This window comes from Triturus cristatus, chromosome 9 (assembly GCF_964204655.1).
Source record: "Triturus cristatus chromosome 9, aTriCri1.1, whole genome shotgun sequence".
Taxonomy (NCBI): domain Eukaryota; kingdom Metazoa; phylum Chordata; class Amphibia; order Caudata; family Salamandridae; genus Triturus; species Triturus cristatus.
Genome location: NC_140592.1, coordinates 1,130,215,660 through 1,130,239,632, shown reverse-complemented (window position 1 = coordinate 1,130,239,632; position 23,973 = coordinate 1,130,215,660). Strand labels below are relative to the sequence as shown.

General features: G+C 41.5%; 1 long non-coding RNA gene across 1 annotated transcript in view; it reads right to left on the bottom strand.

Annotated features, from left to right (window-relative positions):
* The window catches only part of LOC146799477 (uncharacterized), a 76,668-nt gene extending 53,649 nt beyond the window's left edge, over nt 1-23,019 (bottom strand). Inside the window, exon 1 of the long non-coding RNA XR_014969277.1 lies at nt 22,946-23,019. This is a non-coding gene — a long non-coding RNA (uncharacterized LOC146799477). The remainder of the gene's footprint in view (nt 1-22,945) is intronic.
* Between the last annotated feature and the right edge of the window lie 954 nt (nt 23,020-23,973).

Genomic DNA, 23,973 nt, shown 5'->3' with positions numbered 1-23,973 from the left:
TGGCTATTATTTCATCTGACCCTGATCGTGCAATGTCTGCGGTGGAAAGCATTGCTGAGAACTTTGGGACTGATTATGGTTTTTCATTGAATAAAGCTAAAACACAGATTGTGATAAATAGATTTGTTACTGGTATGGACAATTTTGAATATTCATCTATATTTCATGATTTGATGCGTATAATATGCATTCTTGAATTAAAGGTGCTAATGTCAGATATTTCCTGGCGTGCCATACCTATGTATGCATCTGATAGGTGTGGAATGACTTTTGCATGTTTTCTAGGGAATGTACATATGTGGTTATTGTTTTGGACCAGATGGTTATGCACAACTTCTAATGTGTGTTTGGTGGATATGCACCTTGGATATAATTAGAATGTATGTTGGTTAGCCTTGAGTTTAGTCCCACATGGTCTCACGGACTGTAACATTTTTGTTGCACAAACTACAAGTTATGTGTGTGTGTGATGGTGAGACACTATGGGGCTCACCGAACATGGCCTCCAGAATGCACACATTATCGAGTGAGACAGACTAGACAGAAACCAGCATGTGATTACAGTGGATGTGGTGCAACAATCCAGAAAGACTAGTAATATCAGTTCCAGCTGGCGAGGGTTAACGGAGGTAGAGCATGCGAATAAGTATGGGGAAGAAGATGAAGAAAAGCAACACAAGGAGCTTTGGGCAGCACAGACAAGAGAGGTGAAGTCAGAATTCCAGAGGAGAGTGTGCTGGTACTGAACCACTAGGAGAAGATGACACAAAGGATGCTGGAGACACATTAGGTGCTTCCAGAGCCAGATACCAGGGTGTTGGTCAAATTAAGACAGAGGCACTACCAGAACACAGTCCATCCTGGGAGAGGTGCAGCATTCTCCAACGCAGGTAGGCTGTAGCTATGAGTATGGGTCTTCTACCTTAATATCATTCAAATACCATCATCACATAATATTATAGCACTAAAATTGCGATGTTATGTATATCGTCCAATATTTTAGCATGGGTAAGTATATCTTTGTAATGATATTTTAATATTGACGTAGTTAAAATTGAGTTTTAAATGTAGTTGTTCATGCTATGGTTATTATGTTCATCATTTAAGTAATTCATTGTATAATTTGTTAATTTAACTTTTTATTATATCAGCTAGTTTGTTGGTAAATATTTTAGGAGTGAGGTTTAGGATTAGAAGGAGAACTGGGTGGGAAGTGTTTTTAAAGTTTTTCTGTTACTTTTGCTTTTCATGTTAATTATAAAATATATTTTTTAAATAAAATATTTGAGTTTAGTTTTACACGTATATAATAATACAAATTTTTTTGATAACATTTGGTGATGTATTTTTATTTTCTATAATATTTAAATAATGTAGTATTTTTTTAAATGTTGAATTTGTTTCTGCTGATTTTAAATCTTTGGAGTAAGTAATGTATTTTTTGAAAAAGGTAACATTTATTTTGAATGCAAATGTTTAGTTCTTGTTTATTCTTTTAAATTCTGTGTAATAATGTATCATTTTTTCAAGTTAATGTATTAAAATTGTTACTATTGTGGTTTTGTTTCATTTTTCTTTTTTTTATTTATTAATTGAATTGTCATATTTAATTTTAGTTTGTTTCAGTGTTATTTGCATTACATTTGTAGTTTTTGAGTTATCCGTTTAGTAAATATAAGTTCTTTCGATATTTTAATAAATTGATACTTTTTCAGTGGAATAGTTAATTTGAATTTCCCTCAAAATCCATGCTTATCCATTATACGCTTATGTTTTGAATGGAAACAATATATTCAAATCCCCCTAAGTCCTACATTTTTCCTAGCATGATTAAACTTAGAGAAGGAATAGTAAACATTACACCTCAAAGTTTAACATTTTCACCAATGCAGTTTACTTTGGAGTGGTTATAGTAAAACTTACCCACCCAAATACCCACCAGAGTCCAACACTTTCCCCAATGTGGTTAAGTTTGGAGTGGGAATAGTAAATGCAACCTCCCGAAAGTCAATTATATGTCCCAATGTTGTTGCGTTTGAGGTGGGAATAGTAAATCTAGCCTCACCTGTCTAAGTACAACATCTTATCCAATGTGGAAACATTTTTAGTGAGAATAGCATAACCCCCACCCCAAAGTTCAACACTTTCCCCAATGTTCTCAGGTTTGATGTGGGAATAGTAAATCTACCCCCCTTCCCCAAAGTCTAACACTTTCCTCAAGGTGGTTACATTTGGAGTGAGAATAGTAAATCTACCTTCCTAAAGTCCAATACTTTCACCAGTGTGCTTACATTTGGAGTGGGCATAGTACATATAACTAGGCAGGCCTTGACACATTTTTACTAGGCCTGCAGGTCTAGTAACTTGATTATCTACTTAACCTTCCTGGAATGCACTTGATTCATAAACTTGTCTCATTATGTCATCCTGGGCAAATATTTTATTTTACCGGGCCACCTTTTTTCATTATCACAAATGAGAGCACCTTCCAATATGTGAGTTCAGCATTCCTGCTGTACAATTTCTTTTAATTTGATTTGATTTAATAGACTAAACATTTGCTCCATGCATAATAATAATCTACACCAAGTATAGAGCACACAAGACCCTTGACTTGCCTCTTACTTCACTAATAACATTGCCATCAGGACAGGGGCAGGAGTGTTTCTCAGTTCATCTTAAGACACTCTCTTTTAATAAATATATCACTAAAGCATGAGGTGGTAATGCACTTTCATTTACGAATAGTACATTTTTCATCGAAATGGCCAAAAACCTTCCCACTAGGATGCAGTTAAAAAGTATATAGCATATAAACAATAATCTGTAGAAGGTTTCAGAAAACATAGCTATCATTTGTTCATTATCAAGAAAAGAGTTCTGATTTGTTTTCACTCTATGAAAATAATTTTTTTCATCACACAGAATTACAAAAGAAGGATTTTCATACCTATTGAAATTTATTTCAAAATGTTTTTTACAGTTCAGTTTTTAGCTATTTAAATGTGTGTTAGAGTAAAACATGACATCCTACAGCCTTCCATGTCAGACTTTTTGTTCATTTTATAAAATCCTTTAACTTTGCAGTCAGAGAAAGAAAAGTAATTGTAAATGTAAACTGTCTTTTCACCTCTGTCTCTGAACACAGAATGAATGTGACCAGATAGAAACAAGATTTAAAGGTAACTTTAATGATTCTTCACTTTGTGAGTGAACAGAACACCTGATTGTCTGCTCGCCAGAAGGGGCGCGAAGCCCCTAAATATAGCTTGCCCTGATAAAATCTGACTTGTAATAGCCAGTGGGCGTTTGTCGAGGCCTGCTAGTAAGTAAGTAAGTACGTCAAACACCTTCCAAAATGTGCTTAAATGTCATTTGGCAATAGTAAAAAGTACACCCTGCCCCCGAGAGTGCAACAGATGCTGTTATGTCGCTTACAAAAATTGTTTTTTATTTGGTTACATTGGTTAGTTTTGAGTTAAAGTGTTTATATTTTATTCAGTAAAAATATAAACTTAGTTTACATTTTAAAAAAAACAACTGTTTATTTTAATTAAATATTGTCAAAAATACCAGCCCTTTGTTTTTAACAGACATTTTAAAAGTTTATATTCACAGAGAATATATATTTACATGCTATGCATTTTTTAATTTTTTTCTAGTTTTCATATCATATTTTTATTTTTAGGCATTAAAATTTTGATATATCTTTACATTTCTAAATCATTTGTGATTACTTCTTGGTATCCCGTATGGAGCACATTGGGCAATAGGACTCCCCACGTCCAAAGAGAATTCATGAATAAGGAAGGTGAAACCCTTGCCAATGATGTTATACACGGGGCATGGGAAACGTACTGATATTTTTGAAGAACTTGTTTAGTGAGAACATGTAGCTGAGTGAGAATTGCAAGTCCATTGATAAGGTGACTACTAATAGAATATGTACATATATGTTCACATATTGTAGATTGAAGAGAAGATCATTCCAGAAATTTGAATGCATAATTAGGACTCTACCATGTCCCCAACTAATGACACTGCAGAGGGATGTCTGTCTTTTAAGGAAGTGAAGTGTGTTTCTTCTGCAGACACACTGGTCTTATTTAAGACAAATAACCTTATACCCTGATGTTACTTGCTGCTATAATGAAGCCTCAAATACTATTTAGATATAATTTAATTGAGATTGATATCATCAACTCTAATTATCTGTTGGTAGGGGTTTTTGAGCAATCATTTTTTGTCCCAATGACGTTTTATGCATTGGCCTCCTGTTTTGTGTTTTTGATGTAAGAATTGAATTGATATTGGCAAAACATGTTTAAACTGTAAAATAAATAAATAAATCTATATTTTTTTAAGTCTGTGGTGATAGAATTTTACACAGTATAATATTTCTTTTATTTGAAAAGCAAGGGGAATTCTTTTTGTTGTTTGTGAGTTAAGAGGGGCTGCTTATATAGTGTTTGGTACATTTCTATACAATACATTTTTTAAAGCAATATTTATGTAAAATCTCAATTTTTAAACATCTTGAACATTTGAACATAAAAGATAGTCAATATTTGTATTTATTTACTTCATTAGTGGTTTGTATAGTAAGAAAGTCAATTTGCAGTTCCATTTTCCTGCTTCATTAAAAAAATTTTTTTACCGCTTGCTTTATTTTATAGTCTGGTTTTATCATTTTTAGATGCAGGCAACTCTACAGGTTAGTGGTTCCTCATTGCTGTTTTCCACTAAAGGTAGGTATAATAATAATGTATTCTCTAAAGTTAGTATGTCAGGGGAGGTCGTAGGGTGGTAGATTATTAGTAATGTTACTATTTGTAGATAAATGTGATTTTTAAATTGTAGTTTATCCTGTGCTTTCTTTAGCAGGTGTTTCTATTGAATTCAAGATTCTATTTTGTTGGATGGTGGACGCATCTCATTATTTTTTAAATGGTGTCAGAAATCAGTTTTCTAGTTGGCAGAGTGTTCACCCTGTACAAGCAGGAACCACCATCCTAATCAGGGTAAGTTAGATACACAGCAAAAATGAACCTGTGCTAACCCTCTGGTAGCTTAGCACAGAGCAGGCAGGCTTGACTTAAGAGGCAATATGTAATGTATTTGTGCAACAAATCAAACAGTAACACAGTGAAAACACTACAAAAAGACACACCAGTTTAGAAAACTAGATTATTATATTTTTAGCAAAACAAGACCAAATGACAAAAATCAATAAGTAGAAGTCAAGATATGGATTTTTAAAGAATAAGTGTCAAAATAGCTCTTTGAAGCAACTAGCGCTTATGGGGTTAAACGGGGTCGTGCTGGACCGGGACAAAGTCAAGAGTTCAGGCCGCCCACCAAAGAGTACAGGCTGGCTACAGGACACACACAGGGTCTGCTGAGCAAAGTACCTTAATCCCTTGTCGCAGAACAAAACGCGAGGTGCGATGCGTCGCAATTGAGGTTGCGCTGGAATTCTCCACGCAGTAGTGGCGATGCGTCGGCCATGGATGAAGCTTTGATTTTGGAGTGAGGCAGTGCCAAAGGCTACACGCTGGGTTAATTCCACCCTGGAGGAGATGCAGCTATGTTCTTCACGCTGTGGAGGCAATGTGTTGGTCCTTGAAGCGGTTATTCCAGAGGCACTGCGGTAGTGTTGAGTGTGATGCACAGGATACAGACCTCGTAGCGATAGTGAAGAGTCAATCTCAATCTTATGGCAGAGAATGTACCAGTACCGATCGGTGCAATGATGTCAATGCACATGTTCTTGTTTGATGCAGCACTTTAAACTCACTTCCAAAGGTTCTGGACTGGATTGGCACCACTCGGAAGAGTAATATTTACAGCAAGTCCAGGTATTGGGTTGAAGATTAAAGATGAAGTCTTTGATCTCCCTGGAACTTCAGCAACAGGAGGATAACCAACAAGACCTAGGAAAAACTTAGGTTCAAGGATATAGAGAGCAAGTCCAGTCCTTCCCACTCCCAGGCAAGAGGCAGTAGGCCACCACAGCAAAGCGAGTTAGGAAAGTGGCTGTTCCTTCAACAGCCCATCAATAAGCAGGCAGCAGCCAACCCAGCAAAGCAAATTAGCAGAGTGGAAGACCATCCTACAGCACATCAGCTTTTCTTCCTGGCAGAATGTCCTTAGTTCTATCAGTGTTCTGAGTTTGGGGGTCAGAGGGCCAATACTTATACTCCATTTGGCCTTTGAAGTAGGGACACTTCAAAGATACGCTTTGAAGGAATATGTGATGATACAATGCGTGGTGTTACCACGTGGTAGGTAACAACGCGGTCGTTACAACGACCGCGTTGTTACCACGCGTGGCTTTACATCGCAAGTCATTTCTACGAATTGCGCTAGATGGCATGCTGGACTTTGGAATAGTATAAATTACTATTCCTACTCCAGTTAGCGCAACAGCAGGGAATGTGTTGGATTTATAATCCAACACATTCTCTGGTGTTGCACACCACCTAGCGCAAGTCGTAGAAATGACTTGCGATGTAAAGTCACGCATGGTAACAACGCGGTCGTTGTAACGACCGCGTTGTTACCTACCTGTGTGGTAACAGCAGCGTTGTAACCACTGTTTCCCACTTTAAAGTGCTGAAGCCCCTGCCTTTCCTGCCCTGGCTCCAGACTCACTCCAGGAGGGTATGCAATCCTTTGTGTGAGGATGGACCCAGCCCTTTCACTTGCAGAGTGTCAGCTCCTTCCTTCCCTCATGCTCAGGATGAGCCATCAACATGCAGATGACTAAGTAGACACATTTACCCTTTCTTTGTGTGTGACTGTCTAGTGGGAATGCAGGAAACCAGCTCTCACCTATCCCAGACCTATATTCCAGAGGCAGGCAGAAAAGTGCCCAATAGTTTAAGTAAGAAAATGGCATCTTTCAAAAAGTGGCATTTTCAGAGCTACAATTTAAAAACCTCTTAACCATTGGTTGTATTTTTAAACTGTGATTCCTGAGGCACTAAATTTGATTTTCCTATCTTTTCCCAATTGGAAACTGCACTTATAAAATGTAATGAATCATTTCCCTATCAGGACATGTAAAACCTAAAATGCATGTCCCACTTTTTAAATACACTGTAACCTGCCCAATGGCTCAACAGGGCTAACCATATGGGTGACCTATATGTAATATTAAAGGAAGGTTTCGGACTGCCAAGTAGGTATAATTGCTAAGTCAATATGGCAGTTTAAAACTTCTTTTTTGCAGTTTTCCTGGAATGACTTTTGTATTTTTAATATTTTTCATGATTCTAAAGGGTTTTCTAGATTTTGTATGATCATGTTGATCATATTGGATGGATTATATTTTTAGGCTACATTTTCTAAACCTTTGTGATGAATGATGTGTTTTGGTGGATGCCAGAAAAAAAATTATGAGTAACTCTATTTTGTAAACTGTGTTGGTGGGAATTGTTTTTGTATTTTGTTCATATTTAGCTATTTTGTAATTATGTGTCATATTATTGGGTTATATTATGTACTGTTTTTGATGTATGTGTGATGCATATTATTGTATGATTGTTTTTTTCAGAACGTATTTTTTATAAATAATATTTGTTAGAATATTCATCCCTGTGAAATAATGTTTCTATTTATTTTGTAATTGTTTTCAGAGTGATAATATTGAATTAATAATTTATTATGTTTACAATGTTTTGGTTGTCTATCTTTTAACTCGGGTTTTGGTTTGATTTAATCGCTGCTCATTTTTGCTGTAGTAGTGATCTGGCTATTGTTTCAGTGCCCAGATACCCCTAGGGGTCACTGTACTGCGCTTTACAAATGCTGATTGATTGAATGTAAGGTATGGCATAGTTGTTATTAAAGAGTTACACTTTGCTTACTAGTATTTTGTGCATTTGTCTAGTTTGTTTGGATATTTTTGGCTCTGACTGTATTAGGGATTTTCTAGTTCTTGGTAGTGTTGAATTTTTAAAACATTTCTAGACATAGAGTGCAGGATGTCTTCCTTTCAAGTGTTCCTTGAAATGAACCCTTCCCCTACATTGTTAGTTTTTGCATCTTGATAGATGGTGCAATTGTAGACATTCCAACATGGAATGTAAAATTTTGGGTGGCGTCTGACTCTTGATCAGTGTAGGTGACCAACCCAGTGGCTTAATAATTGTCCATTAGTGTTGACAGTTTGTTTTCAGTGCTTTGCTAGTATGGGTATTCCATTAACAGGTCATAGTGTTTAGTTACTTCTGTGACCGGAACATAGCTTAATGTGATTAATTTAATTTGCAAATTCTGCATCTGTGGCATATTCGTACAAAGGGTCTGATTGCGAGTTTGGCGGTCTTTGGAGCCCCGTGACGTCTGTGTAGGATCAACAGCCTCACCGCTGGAGGTCCGATCGCCGTATAATGAGAAATGCGGTTAAAGAGAAGAAAGACCGTGTGGTCCCGTCACCACTGCCAGGAAATCCTGACCGTGGGCGGCGGAATAGGCCAATGAGGACGTTGGGGTCCCTTGATCAAACAGATTTTGTGTCACCCAGTTTGGGAACCAAGTATATCTGTATGATGCCCTCCTTGGCCAAGTTACTGGCACTGCACAGGCACACTGTACACAGATGGACATGTGTTTACATCTCACAATCCATGATAGTTATGTGTGCAATAAATTGTGTCACACAACAGCACCTCCCCATCAATATCATATCTATTAATCTCTCTGACACCCTCAAATTGCACACATCCTAGGTCTTTATGAGATATCAAAGATACATATGTATGAAAGTGTCATTAAACTGAAACACACCTTCTTTGCTTCAACTCCGTATTGGATTCTCACCCAACATCCCCATTAAAAGGTAATGTTACTAAATGGACTTACAAATAATCAGTGTGAGAAGCATTCAAAGGGCACAATGTAAATACTCTCTGTAGAATAGGTATGCTTCTTCCAGGGGGAACTATGAAAGGCTGGGGCCCTGCGGTCAAGTACATTTGGCACATGCCTGAAAACCTCAATGTGCACAGGAACTGTGGATTGAAGAATATCAGGGACAACCAATAGTATAACCAGGTGTCATGCATGTGTAGGTAATGTGTAAGTGCAAGTCATGAAAGCAAACACAGCACTAACAGCATTTGTCACACATGCAGATAAGGTAGACGTAAGGTATATACAGAGAAATGGACGCATGTCCATGCGAGTGTCAACAAAGAATGACAATTTAACACTGTCCATTTGTGTATAAACAAATATCTAACTTGAACACATCAAACCCATATCCAATCTCCATCATAGGGAGAACTGCAACCTAAATGATGTTGACAGTGGCCAGGCCAATCTTAAATACTTACAAGTGATATAACACCCAATGCAATGTCAGCCCCAATTGGATTTCATCCCGCATAGAAATCCATTCAACGTTTTGCCTTGTCCTGTATAACTCCAGCACTGACTCCAAGGTCAGATCAGACTAACCGTTTCAACTGGATCAGCAATCCAGGATGAAACAAACACAACTGTAGTCAAACATCACTAACTATACAATAACATCAAATAATTAGAAAACTAATGGCAGAACCAAAGTCTTCAAAACAATGAAATGTTTTAATCAATGTAGGATTACCATAATACCCAACAAAGGCCAATGGTCATTCCATTGTGGAACCATGTGGCACAATTCTGTACCACCAAACCTGCCCTTACGGACACTGCCACGGAACCTCCTCACAAAGGGGCATCTATTGGGCATAGCAGACACCTTGAAGATGGTACTTGGGAAGGGGGTGGGCTGCATTTTATGGAGTGGTGGGTTTGGTTTTGAGAGGGGTTTTCTTGGGCTTTTTGGTGGTTGAACAGGGTTTAATGGGGTGGGGATCAGGTTTCTCAGGTGTGGATTGGGATGTGGAAGGTATGGGTTGGCTTTGTAAGAGGTTTTTTGGGACTTTGGGAGGCGGAGGTCTGTTTTCACTGGTGTTAAGGCAAGGGCAAACCAGACATATTCACATGGAAAAATGATACGATGTTTGGGATAGAGTGGGGCTTTTGAGCTAGAGAAAGTGGAAGTGAGTGGTGTATGTGCTGTATCAAATGTGTGTTATGTTGGTGTCTGTTGTGTGGGTATGGATCATTTGTGTTTATTTGTTGTGTGTGATGTGGATGTGCTGGGTGTTGTGGAGGGGTCTGTGGTGTCTGGGGTTGCTGGTGTGGTGTCTGCAGGTATAGGTGTTGTGGAGGGATCTGTGGGTGTTGGTGTGATGTGGTGCCTGGGGGTATGGGCATGGGTGTGGTTGTGGAGGGGTATGTGGGTGTTGGTGTGGTGTCTGGGGGTTTGGGTGTGGTTGTGGAGGGGTCTGTGGGTGTTGGTGTGGTGTCTGGGGGTAGTTGTGGAGGGGTCTGTGGGTGTTAGTGTGGTGTCTGGGTGTGGTAGGAGTGGTGAGGGGTGTGTGTCTGGTGAGTGGTTGCATACCTATGTTTTTTGTATGGTTTTGTTTGTGTGTGGTGCTTGGGTCGGATGAAGTGTGTGCGTGCATATGTGTGCGTGTTCTTGGGACAGGCATGGGAATAGAGAATTTGGATGTTGAAGGGGCAGAAGGTGGGGTAGGGGGAGGGCTGCCGTGAGGAAGGAGGCCAGAGCCTGAAAAGCCCTCTGTAGGCCAGACAGAACTGTGAATGCCTTCCAGGTAGGTGACCAACTGTGTCAGTTGATTGCCTTGCCCCTTGATGGCACCCAGAAGTGCAGTCTAATCCACAGAGAATGGTCCTCAGGAGGTCAGTAGGCTCTTCAGTCAGGGCAGCAGGAGTAACAGGGGCAGGGGCTGAGGTGCCTTGGGCAAAGGCGACAGCTCATCTCTTAGGGGAGCAGGCCTGGACAACTAGTTGGGGGACAACAGGGAGGGTGACAGTGGAACTGGGATGGCAGACAAGGATTAAGGTGGTACTAATCCTATGGGGTCCACCACCATTAGGGAGAGTGTCTACTAGAGGATGACTCTGATGAAGTTGATGATTAGCTGCTTTTGTTCGTGGCATTCCCCACACCCTCCTGGTCACTGGGTCCCTCCGTGTCTGAGGTGTCACATCCGGTACCACTGTGACCAGCTGTGCCCTCAATAAATGTTGGCCCCTTATCCTTCACCTGCCCTGGATAAAAATATGCATGTTATTTTTATACATATGGCGACATAGCTATCTGTAACACACAAACAATGGCAGCCTGATTATAATCTCACCCCAGGGCAGGTCGTACTTGGTGAGGCAATCCCTCATTTGACATAATTCTAAAAATAGCTCACTGGTGACTCATGCTTATAGAGACTAGGGGGGAATCATAATTGTGACGAAATTTTCGTTCCTTGCGCTATTTGCACTTACTCTGCTATTCTGCACTTGGCATATTTGCACTTTTTTAGCTTAAACCTGTAAAGTTGTACTGTATTTTATAAATGAATTATCACCTTTTAAATGTTCTTAAAAACGTTCTACATTTGTTGACGCTCTGATGTGCTGATATTGACGAAGCTTCTGTCAGCCCCCGTCTATTCTAGCATCCCTCCGCTTCCCCGGTCCAACGCCGGCCTTTGTGGCCGTTTGATTGGAGGGAAGCGGATATTCCCCTCCCACGCCTTGACCTATCAGGGCCTCTGTTGTTCGCTCCTCTAGGGAAGGCGGAGACGAGAGTCCTCGAGCCGGGCAGCTATTTAACTTCAAGCTGGGCCGGACGCGCGCAGCGGACGCGCGCAGCGGGCGCGCCGGCGGCGCGCCAAAGGTAAGCCCGTCTGCGCCCGTCCGCGCCAAGGACGTGACAAAGACGGGATATACTGCTCCTCCAGTTAGATTAACCTACAATGCTGAGGTCCTAAAGAGTTTAAATTCGACCTCCCTTTGTCAACATCCTATACATCCTGACTGCATATATGGAGCCTGTGTCTGTGGTAGATGTCTGTCAGACCTTCCATTTGTACTCTCAACTGGAGTCTCTCATCAGAATGTCTACTCTAGGGCTGGCACTGCTAGGAACAGGGGCCTACTTGTTGGAGGCCTTATCAACGCACGATCTATGGGTAAACATTGTCATGACATTAGGGACCTAATTCTAGACTCCCAACTTGATATCCTTTTTGTAACAGAGACCTGGCTCAAGGACTGGAGCAGCCCAGATATTGCCGATGCGATCCCTTCAGGCTATCTTATACAGAGGAAGGACCGGCCAGTGGGTAGAGGTGGAGGACTGGCTATTATATTTCGTGATTCATTGGTCTGTACTTTCTTTGAATTGGATGCGTTGCTGGATGTTGAGAGCTTGGGCTTCTGTCTTTCTTTGAATGCCACTCTATGTTTCTCTGGTGCTCTTATGTATAGGCCTCCTGGTCAAAGTGCAAAATTTATTAACTCACTTAATGACCCATTAAGTTATTTTATGCTCAAATATGCCAATTTTACGCTTTTAGGTGATTTTAATCTACATTTAGAGGATCACTCTGATTCTGGAACAAATAATTTTCTTCAAACTTTAGATTTGTTTTCACTACAGCAAATAGTGAATGGCCCCACCCATTCAGCAGGTCACACCCTTGATGGGGTCTGCTCTAATCTATTGCACCTTGCTGCAGATACCCCCGTTCCCCTAATCTGGTCCGACCATTCCTTCATCCCCCTTAGAATTACTATGCCTCCAATGACACAGATTGTGAAAACCTTTAATAATCCTCAGCTGGGACCCTCATGGACGCAGATTGTTAAAAATCCTAATTTAACCACAGTGGCCAAAAGTCTAGTCCCATCTTTAACAGGCAATACAGATACTGACTCTCACCTTTTTCAGTCCTGGCTCACTAACATCAGCAAGGCCATAACGCCCTCACACATAAAAAGCAAGCCGCTAAAACCAAAAAACGTAAATACCCCCTGGTTTACGCCCACACTGGCTCTTGCTAGATTGCATTGCAGGCAATTGGAGCGGCAGTGGAGAAAGGGATACACGGAGAAACAAAAAACAATTTTTAGGGAAGGTAGGAAAGCATATCTTTCCCAAATTCAACTGGCAAAAAAGGAATTCTTCACAAATAAAATCAACTTAGCTCAAGACAATCAGAAGACGATTTTTCAAATTGTAAAATCCTTCACAACACCGACGGCGGAGCAAAGAGAGTTGCCCGCCTCTCAGTTACTATGCGACCAGATCTCCTTGTTTTTTGAGGAGAAAATCCTCGCAATTCAGAAAAATTTCCCAGATGCCAATTGCTCCCTTGACCCCTCTCCGACGAATAGCTCTGCCTCTCTGGTGGCATTCTCACCTGTATCGTTAGATTTGACCCTTATGGCCACACAAAAATGCAAATCGGGGTCGCCCTTGGATGCCTGTCCTCCATCGGTTCTTCACAAGCTGTCAGAGGTAGCAAACCCTTTGATTAATCAGATTGTTAATTCGTCCCTTAGTCTGGGCGTTGTTCCAGCAGACTGGAAGTTGGCACTGGTTAAACCATTAAAAAAAAAACAACACATTGACTCAGCTGTGCTCTCCAATCTCCGCCCTATCTCACTTCTTCCAACTTTGGGAAAAATCACAGAAACCTTTGTTTTAAAGGAGCTCACAAAATTCCTGGAAGATCAACAGATTCTTCACCCTCGCCAAGCAGGATTCCGTCCCAAACATTCTACGGAATCAGCCCTCATTGAAGTTTCTGATGCCCTGAAGATGATTGCAGATAGAGGTAGGAAGGGGGTACTGATTCTGCTCGATTTGTCAGCTGCATTCGATACGATCTCTCATGACATCCTCTTGAGACGTCTCGAATGCAGCGGCATCTCGGGCACGGTGCTGAAATGGATCAGATCCTTCCTGTCCTCACGGAGACAGGCCATTACCCTTGGTTCTTTCCTCTCTTCTGAACGACCCATTTCAGCAGGAGTCCCCCAGGGATCTTCCCTAAGTCCATTACTTTTTAATGTCTATATGGCCCCTCTGATCACTTTGATTAGTTCCTTCGGGATTGAGGTTCTGTCATACGCAGATGACACTCAAATGATTATCTCCTTGGAGAACGACTCCACGCAAGCTGAAATGAATTTTAAAGCTTGCCTAACTGCGGTTCTCCAATGGATGTCGATTAATCATTTGAAGTGCAACACCGATAAAACAGAGATTCTCCCCATAGGGACTGGCACCTCCTTTCACCCGTCGATGTGGTGGCCTGACGGGGCTACCCCACCCCCTGAGGTGGTCAAGGTCGCCAAAAACTTAGGAGTCCAATTTGATAACTCCCTCTCCTTTCTTCCTCATACTAAAGCAGTTGCAGGAACGTGTTTCGGCCTAATTAAAACTCTAAAAAAATTCTTTCGGTTCCTTCCTTTGTCAGCTAGAAAGTCCGTAGCAGTGGCCCTGATACTTTCTCGTATGGACTACTGCAACGGGCTACTGGCTGGAGCCAATAGATCAGTCCTAAAGAAGTTTCAGGTGGTACAACATGCTGCAGCCCGCCTGGTACTTAAACTCCCCAGAAGTTCCTCAGCGTCTGCCGCCTTAAATAAACTTCATTGGCTCCCGGTCCACAAAAGAATTCTCTTTAAAATCCTCCTCATCACGTTTAGGGCAAAGACGAAGACTGGTCCTAAATTTTTGTCGGCACGTGTCTCTCCTTATACTACCACCAGGCCACTCAGATCCTCCTCGGCAAATCTTCTAAAATTACCCAATTACAGATATAAACGAAAAGGCGCAAAAACCCTAGCCTTTTTGGGTGCCAGAGCATGGAATAAGCTGCCAGCCCAGATTAAACTCTGTAATACTGAACTTTCATTTAGGAAAGATCTCAAAACTTGGATTTATGGTATCTCGGACGACTGCTGCTTTGCTTTGATTTAATTACTCTTAGCAATTCAATAATCCGTGCTATCACTACTGTATGACGCCAGCGCCAAGATACTCCTCGCGGAGTGATAGTGCGCTATACAAATACAATCTCAAATCAAATCAAATCAAATGCCGGGTGTTGGTTGAGGAGCACTTCTGCTGTCATCAAGAGGTCTCTATACACTGATGCTTTTGCCCAGCAGTTGGCTGATATATCCGTGTGGAGTGTCCAAGACAGGGTCCTACACTTTTTCCCTACAAGTAATGGGGTTGGATCATCCAGCACGGGGATTCTTGGCAGAACAGACAAATACACCCTAGAAAAGTAGGTTAGGGCACGCATAGTAGGAGTACACCAGATTGTTATATTATTTTCACATGCTTGCATATATAAGTTGTTTCAGCAAGATGGTGGAATTTTTGATCAGGTTCACTGTCATGATACTTCTAATAACTATCAATTACTTCTGTCTATTGATCATTGCAGTGCATGTATTCTATATAAGAATCACGTTTGTTACATAAATATTGAAAATGTAGCTCTGTGTATTCTATGTATCCTTCTCTGAGCAAAAGAGAGCACAAGTGTTTGAGCAAAAGGGTTATAGATCTGTCACTACCATGCCTGAGGGATCAGGGTTGTCATGTTCAGTGTTTTCCAGAACTAGTTTCTCCCTGTCGGGTTTATGAGGGGCTAATGGTGGCACTATGAGCTAGATGGTCTAAGGAACAACATATCCTGAGTGAGTGCATGGAATTAGTCTGGCACCATCTCAACATGGATGCCAGCCACAGATGCACAGTTCCTACTTATTAGTGGAAACTACATGACATGGCACCACCAACATTGGTTGGGTTCTTATTTTGTATGGATCATCTTATTAGCTCAATCGTGCCTTCTCAGAGACCCCTACACACTTCTTAACTGGAGGCGTCCGTGGTGGTAGGGAATATCCTCCTCAGCTAAGTAGGGAAATCATATGTATTGGTTGTTGGAAGTTCAAGTTTGAATGGATCAAATTCTTATTGTGATTACCCACTCTGTACTTGATTTTGCATAAATGGCAACAAACATCACTGAGAACTCAGAAACTACTACAACATGGTCTCACACTAGATGGTAATGACTTTACCTTTGTGGTTGAGGCATACAAAGCAAATAGGACAGAGGTATTATATTCTTGGGTTACATTCCCAGATGCAGTCAATACAACACAATTATTTCACACCTACACTGAGGATGAAATTCCAGACAATTATACTCCATATGAAAATATAGAGATACCATTAACTTCCCAAGAACACATCAATTGGTTTAAAGTCGCCCTCCCTCACATGATGGAAAATGTAAGACTAGGCCCACTCAGCAATGAGGGGGCAACATGGCCAGTCCTTGTTGGATACACATTGCATCTTGGTATCAACAATTTTTCTGCAGCTCGGATGCGGGGATTATACAATAATCTAGTAACAATATATAGATGTCTTACACAGTTTGTGATGCAAACATTGAAACTTACTCCTGCATGGACTATTCAAGCTGTACCACCACAACTGGGTACATCTGAAATTAGCCCACAAACACGGAATGCAGTTATGGGTAAAGTTCCCACCAAGAGAGAAGAAATTCTGTTTTGGATTGCACAGAAAACAAATCAGCTTGAAACAGTATTCCCCCATACAGGCGCAAAGGAAAAACACAGAATATTAACAATTTGCTTGTCGATGGGGATGGCTCCCCCAGTTCCACAATTTTGGTGCAGTCTTTGCTACTGTATATACCAGAACACATAGTATCCCTTCTCTGGCTGTTCTACCTGAAGTACTGAAACAGATCCAGAATAAATATGGGACAGCACTTGCCCTGGACCTGGGGAATGAAACTGTTGCACAACTTTTCTGCAGTATCTGCCATAATAATGAGCAACAATAAAGGGGAAGCAGCAGTGTTAGCTATATACAAACATCTGAGGGATTTTGACTCCTGCAAAGCAGGAGTGCGAATGACCTCAAATTATTGAAGACATCTATGCTACACTTGGTAGAGATAATGTTGGAGCCAGACGTGGGAAACCACAATTAAAGAGTAACTCTGAAAAGGATAACTCTAAGAAGTACCCAACTCTTCAACAAAGAAGACGTGGGAAAACAAGAAAAAGAAATCAAAACATAAACACAGGGTGGGTCCCTTACACAGGAATCCATTGCAAAACGTTTTAACTTGCGAAACCATAATAATGTTAGACCTCTTGACAGGTATCAGGATACTGATACACGTTTGTCTTTGCCCTTGCAGAAATCATGTGATAAACGTTCAGAGAGAGGAGGACAGTCAAAGCGCAGATCACAGGAACACGTGAAATTAAAGAAGGACTCACAACGCTCGTCTGACTACATTATTTATAAGAAGAAAAGCCTAAAACATCAAACCCTCAATTCAATAAGAAGACGGTAGCCGGACTTAAGATCAGGCATGTCCCGGATATTGAGGACTCTGCTTCTGAGTGGGGAATGGGCAGTGACAATGCTAGACAGCACTGCATAAGTCACAAAAGTTCCCCAGAACCTGATGGATTGTCTGGTGGGAGTAGTGCTGAGGAAGTACATCATGTTGGAAACACCAGATACCAGGTTGAGTGCTCCATTTCATCTATACGAAGTCCAACTTCGGTTGGAGGGCTATATGCTCAAGTTCATTTATGTCCTTTTTGGGAGGATCTCACTCAAGGTTATGTTATTCTTCTGCTGAAAAGGATTGCCACCTGATTTCATAATGGATTGCCCAAACGGGGAAACAGTAATTTTACAAGCTTTCTCTGACCTCGTCCTAGAATCAGTTAAACAATCATATGCCAAGGAATGGGCACTTGCGTTGCCTTCTGTGTTATACAGCTACCATGTGGGATGATGATTCCGCTTATCATGAAATTCCACTGAGGACAACCCTACAACCTCAAAGGCAATACTCAATAAAAAATGTAGTTAAACAAGTAAGGGAAATCCTAAAACAACTTAAATACCAAGGTGTAATAGAAAGTTGCACCTCCTCCATGAATAATCCTTTGTTTCCTGTCATGAAACCAGATCATTCATATTGTCTAGTATTAGACTGCAGACATTTAAACATAGCTACTTACACTTTTGCAACAGTACAAAATGCACACAGTGCCACACTAATGAATAACATTGTGTGGAAGTAATACAAAGCAACACTGGATATCTCAATGGATTTTTCTGCCAAAATATAGCACCTGGAAGCAGATATTTGACAGCATTCAGTGCACTAGACTTTTAAAAGCAGTTAGTTCTGCCTTTTGCCCCAAGGGCATAAGAATAGCCCTGGGCTGTCCCCGGCCATAGTAACAGAACTTGATGAAAATTCTGATGACCAAGCATTGTCCCATGTCAATTACAAATATTTGACGGATGATGACCTTATGGAGTAGATTGCATAATCCCGGGGTTTGCCCGCATGGGCTATAAATTTAATTTCAAGAAATCAAAAATTGACCACCTTAATGTCCTGTTCCTTGGACAAGAGCTGTCAAGTGAAGGCAAAAGCCTGATGACCCATTTTTTTAGCAAATTGCATGTTTCTCCAACCTCCAACGACATTAAAAAGATCACAATCCTTATTGGGATTTTTACATTTCAATGACATACATTCCAGATAACGCAGAACGATTACATGGTGCAACAACTTGATACGTCCAGACTTTTCAAGCACACACTGGACACAGGAACATACAGAAATTCTACGTTCTGTACAAGTTGACACGATCGCTTCCAAACATCTACATACACGTGTAAGCACAACAAACTTGGTGATCTGTGTCATCGTTGGTACATCAGGGTACACTTATGTCACATTCAAGAAAAGTGACACAGTACCAATTGCATATAAATTGCATTTATATACCAATGATGCAATGTGTTTTGCACCTACTGAAACAATACTGACAGCAGTAAAGACTGCTGTGGTGAGAGAGCAAGCTCTGGCTCAAGGGAAAAGCATAATTGTCATGACCTCGGTACCTACCTTAGAGGCAGTCACCAAAGCAAGTGTTCCGAACACTAAAGCTCTGAATCCATGATGGATAATATTGGCCAACTCCCTCTCCACAACAGATGTAGATTACATATTTGATTCTACACTACAAACTCAAGCCTTTCTGCAGTATGAAAAATAATATCCTCTGCCTAATGAAATAATGGCTCTAGATCGCTATGATTACATCATTTACATTGATGGTTCTGCTCAGCCTGCTGTAGGGAGAAAGTGTCAATACTCAGCGGCATGCGCAATAGTGAAAGGGCATATGCATAATGGAGAATTCCATCCTGAGAAGACATACACACAGTCAAGAGGTGATGCAGCTGGCAGGATTAAAGGCTCTAGTGCTGGAGCTTCAAAATACTGATGCTGGATTCCCCACAATTATAGTGTGCAATTTGTATCATTGTGTGCAGTCATATAATGAAAATCTTCATTATTGAAGCTAGAATGGATTCAGATAATCATAGTGTTGCACAGTTAAGCACAAGCTGCTTTGGGAACAAGTGTCAAAGCTGAAAGAATGCTTGCCACAGGCTCATGTCATACATACATTGAGCCTTCAGCGTGTTGGCATTCATGTTGCAGGGAATTTCATGGCTGATGGAGTTGCAAAAGCAACAGTTTGCACTGCTGCAACTCATTCATGTACGAGATTAAACCAAGACTTCATGTTGGCCGTCAATGCAGCTCGCAATGAGATACACCCGCTGAAAGGCTTTCCACTCAAGTACTTCTACAGGTTAGATGCACACAATATACAGATTGCAGGCATGGGGGATAGAGTAATGCCAAACAGTGATTGCAGACTGGGTTTAAATCTAGCTTCACATGAAGGTCTGGCTTCTGCACATGCAGGAGTCACTGCTACAATTTCATTATTGCAGCAACTCTACTGGTGGACAGGTCTCTACAAACAGACCCATATTCTTTCAACTCTTGTAGTGATGTTGTGAGGAGGATGTTAATGCTAAGTACTAGGAATATATGGGTTTGGAAATATCTGGGGAAAAGTGTTTGTATTGTAAGTGTAAGTTTGTTCAGCTATAAATGTTGTCTTGGACTGTGTTCTCTTGACGTTGACAACGTGATGTGTGTCATACATATGCTTTCTTAGCTAATCTCTCTGTGTTGGTCTGTTTTAGGTACCTCCACCATGGCATTTGGACATTTCACAGTTGTGACATTAGCAGGTATATGATGCTTTTCTGATTTACAAAGTGGACATGGATTGTTCCTGGGAAAGTCTGTCACAGACTTTGGGTGTACTAAACCTGTATGTTTAATCAATGGTGGACGAACCCAAGTAAGTGTGGTACGATAACTGTGGGGCAGTGTTTGGGAACCCACTGGGTAAGTTAAAAGACCCCTCACGCACCAACCTGGTTGGTGTCATGCTTCATCATTGGGGTCCCAACCGGGTGGCCGAATGCCCCCCGGTTGTGCTACGACACCTGATTACAGCGGAGCTGGTGTGGTGCAACATTTTGGTTTTAGGGACAAACATAACATCTCCTAAACTTTATGCCAACACAGTGTGGTATGTAAATTTGACCATTCCAAGTATGTTTAGCATTATTCATCATGTGAGCTATGAGGAGTCACCTGCCACTTCTAATCAGCTGCTGAGTCACCTTCATGCCTTACATGAATTTGAAGTACACACTTGGCATGGTGTCACTCATGCCAGCAATAGTTTCAGTTAAGGATAACAGAACACCATCAATCAAAGTAGCCGGACATGCCTCTGAGTAGAGCATTGTATTTAAATGGCATGTGAGGTGAACATCAGTTGTAACGTGTAATGAGCTGTGTGATTGGTTTTGTGCTCTTTTAAATGCAGATTTCAGGGGTACTTGAATCCCCCAATTCAGTTCTAGACGTCCTATACACCGAGAAATTGAGTACTCGTTTTTATAGTGTTCTTTTCCTTTTTATTTGAAGACATGTGCAGAAACAGAGAAACAGCCGACACGTGTTTCGCCCGAGGGCCAGCAGGCCAGGGCTTTCTCAAGGCTGAGTGTGGTAGGATTAAGAGGATAGGCATGTTAGGTATGTGGTGAATAGAGATTAAAACAGGACAGGTGGAAAGTCATTGAGTAAGAGAGTGATGTAAAATGCGACGAGGAAGGTAGGAAAGAAAAAAGGAGAAAGGAGAGTGACAGACGGAGAGAAAGGAAGGAAAAGGGACAGAGAAAAGAGAGTGACGAACGGAGAGAAAGGAGAAGACCAAAGTTGGGGCAGCATCAAAGAGAGCCGTTGATATAGTGAAGGAGGCGGTTATTGGGTAGATGAGTGACATACACAAAGCCCAGAGTGTATGTGGATATATTGAAGGTGAGAGGAAATTGTCAGTAAAAGTGCGAGAAAAGAGAAAATGGCAAGGTAAGTTGAAAGTGAGAAGGGGTACAATATAAATCATAATTAGGGATACAGCAATATTATCAATGCAGTTAATTACGTCATTTCAACATAAGTCGCAAGTGTTCACTCTGATGAAAAAATGTTTTCACATATAAGGAAAGGTTTAGAAAAACGAAAAGTATGGTCATTAAATTGGCAACAATATATATCATACTACTACGATACTGAGTAACACAACCACATTGGAGGCTTAACCAATTCTGTCACCGGTAGGTCAGGCTACATTCAGCTCATGTAACAAGTCTTTGGGATAGAGTGGCCAAAAACATATTAAATAGCCTTATAGCCCGCCGTAGCGGGCTATACCGGCTATTAAAGGCCCGCTGCAGCGTTAAAGGCCCGAGCCGAAGGCGAGGGTCTTTAACAAAAGCAGCAGGACTTTAATAGCGGTATAGCCCTGCTACGAAGGGCTATAAGGCTATTAGAACATTCTGCCACTAGAGGGCAGAATGTTCTAATACATTAAACAAAGGCTTCTCGAAGCTCGAGGGGATTTAAATCCCCTCGAGCTTCGAGAGGCTTTTGTAAAACATTGGAATGTTGCTCTGCGGGCCTTTACCGGCCCGTAGAAGCATGGAGCACTCCATTGTCTACAATGGAGTGCTCCACATTCCAATGTTCTAATACACATTGAATCATGTAAGAGATTCTCCATTAGGGGCAACAAAGTTGAGGAGAAAACAGGGCAATTCATATAGATTCATGTGCCAAGGTGCATATGAGCAGAACAGAGTGGCCTGTGTGGTTTATAGGTAGTGGGACACCGGAGTGAAGGCATTATTAGCCTGCATATGATAAAACAATTGAGCAGTACTTGGCATAGTGTGTCTGCGGATACCTTTAACTCAAAATAAGAACATACAGTACAAAACATCAACAGCTATAAGTAACGTGCGGGTATTATTCTCTCTAGAGGGGAACATGCAGTACATACGGTTTAAGTGCCAAAAAATCATTACGCTGGAAAGGAACAACCAGTATAAAAATAAGTGTTACTGAGGTGGTTGTGGACTGACTGTTGAGTTCAACTTACCAGGTAAATCTTATGCGGTTGGTGTGGCGTATCTGTAAACTGTTAAGATAGACTTTGAGTGAAAAGTGATTCGAAAGGAGAGGCTGAAACCAGGTGATGGGAAGAGGCGCAAAACCGAGGTGGGCGGTGCATCGTCTGGTTGAAGCTGGGGGATCGCGGTGCCAGAAAGTGTATCATGCGGTCAGGCAGAATCAACGCCGGTGAGCTAAGCATCGTCTGGTCGAAGTTGGGGGATCGCGATGCCAGCGAGTGTATAATGCGGCTGGGCAGAATCACGCCGGTGAGCCAAGATTGAACAATGGGCCAGGGGGGGTATGATTAAACAATAAACCAAGCAAGAAAGGAGACGAGAAATCAGGTGTAGGGATCTGGATCATGGGCGTGAGGGGAAGCACTGGGTGTGCGGGGGTTAAATGACCTGCAGGTCGAAGTGCACGTTAAGCAGGCGTAATCAGCTGGGTCGAGACTGGGGGGTCGCAATGCCAGATAGAGTTTCATGCGGCCCGGCAGTGATCTCGTCAGTGCGCTAGGATTGGACAGAGGTCCACAAGGGCGTGAGGGGAAGTGCTGGGTATGTGGGGATACTATTACTTACAGATCAAGGTGCACGGAGGCAAGCATAATCAGTTGGGTCCAACTGCGGTCCATGTGAGTTTACCGCTGCTGCCGGTTCCTTTTGTGGGAAGGAAATGCCGCAAAACGAAGAAGGATGACGGCAGAGAGCTGTAAAAGGTCATAGCACGAGTCCTATCGCCGGGGTTCGAGGCTGCAGTACGCAGTTTGTGAAGGAAATCCTTCTTGAATTATAAACGGGCTAATTGAAATACCACGGTAAAATGTTATTATATACCCACTCGGTAAACAAATTCCTGGCTGCAGTAAAAGTTTAATGGGGCCGCGAATAGTCAGCTTAAACCTGGAGCAGGAGTTTGACGCTGCAAGCTGCAGTATCTTGCAATCACAGCAGGAGATAGTGGAATAAACATATTAAGTCACTAATTCATATGGTCTTGTTAGAGTTGTCTTAATCAATCCTTTATTTTCATAAGTGTCCAAATACAAAATACCAGCCAACGCGTTTCGTTCATAAGAATGAACTTCTTCAGGGCATCAAATATCGGTCCTGGGAGAGACAATGTATGTGTGCAATTTAGGCTGCGTGGGCCTCCTTGATAAGGGCCAGTATGCGGTGAGTCTGAAAGCAAAGTAGGTAGTAAACCGTCGGCTTTGGAAGTGAGACTCCCAGGACCGACATAGGATCAATCTCAGGGCCCTCTGCTTCCTGCTGTAAGGGTCGCCAGTTACGTTCCACAGGAGCGTCAGGAACCTGAAGAAGAGTCCTCAGTCTTCCCCTACGGCCTTCCGACTCTATCAGACTCTAGAGTAGTGGAAGACACGCCAGGGGAAAACATGGAAACAAAACAAGGATAGGCGGGGAGAAAAGTAGGTTATGTTGATGGACCACGTCAGGGATAATGGCGGCAGTAACCAGCTGTAAAATAAGAGAAAAGAATGTATTAACTCTATCTATACTCTACTACCCCTGTGTTGGACAACCCACCTCTAAGACACCTACCACGGCTATCGATCACGGCTAGAAGTATAGGAGGGTGGTTGATGTGT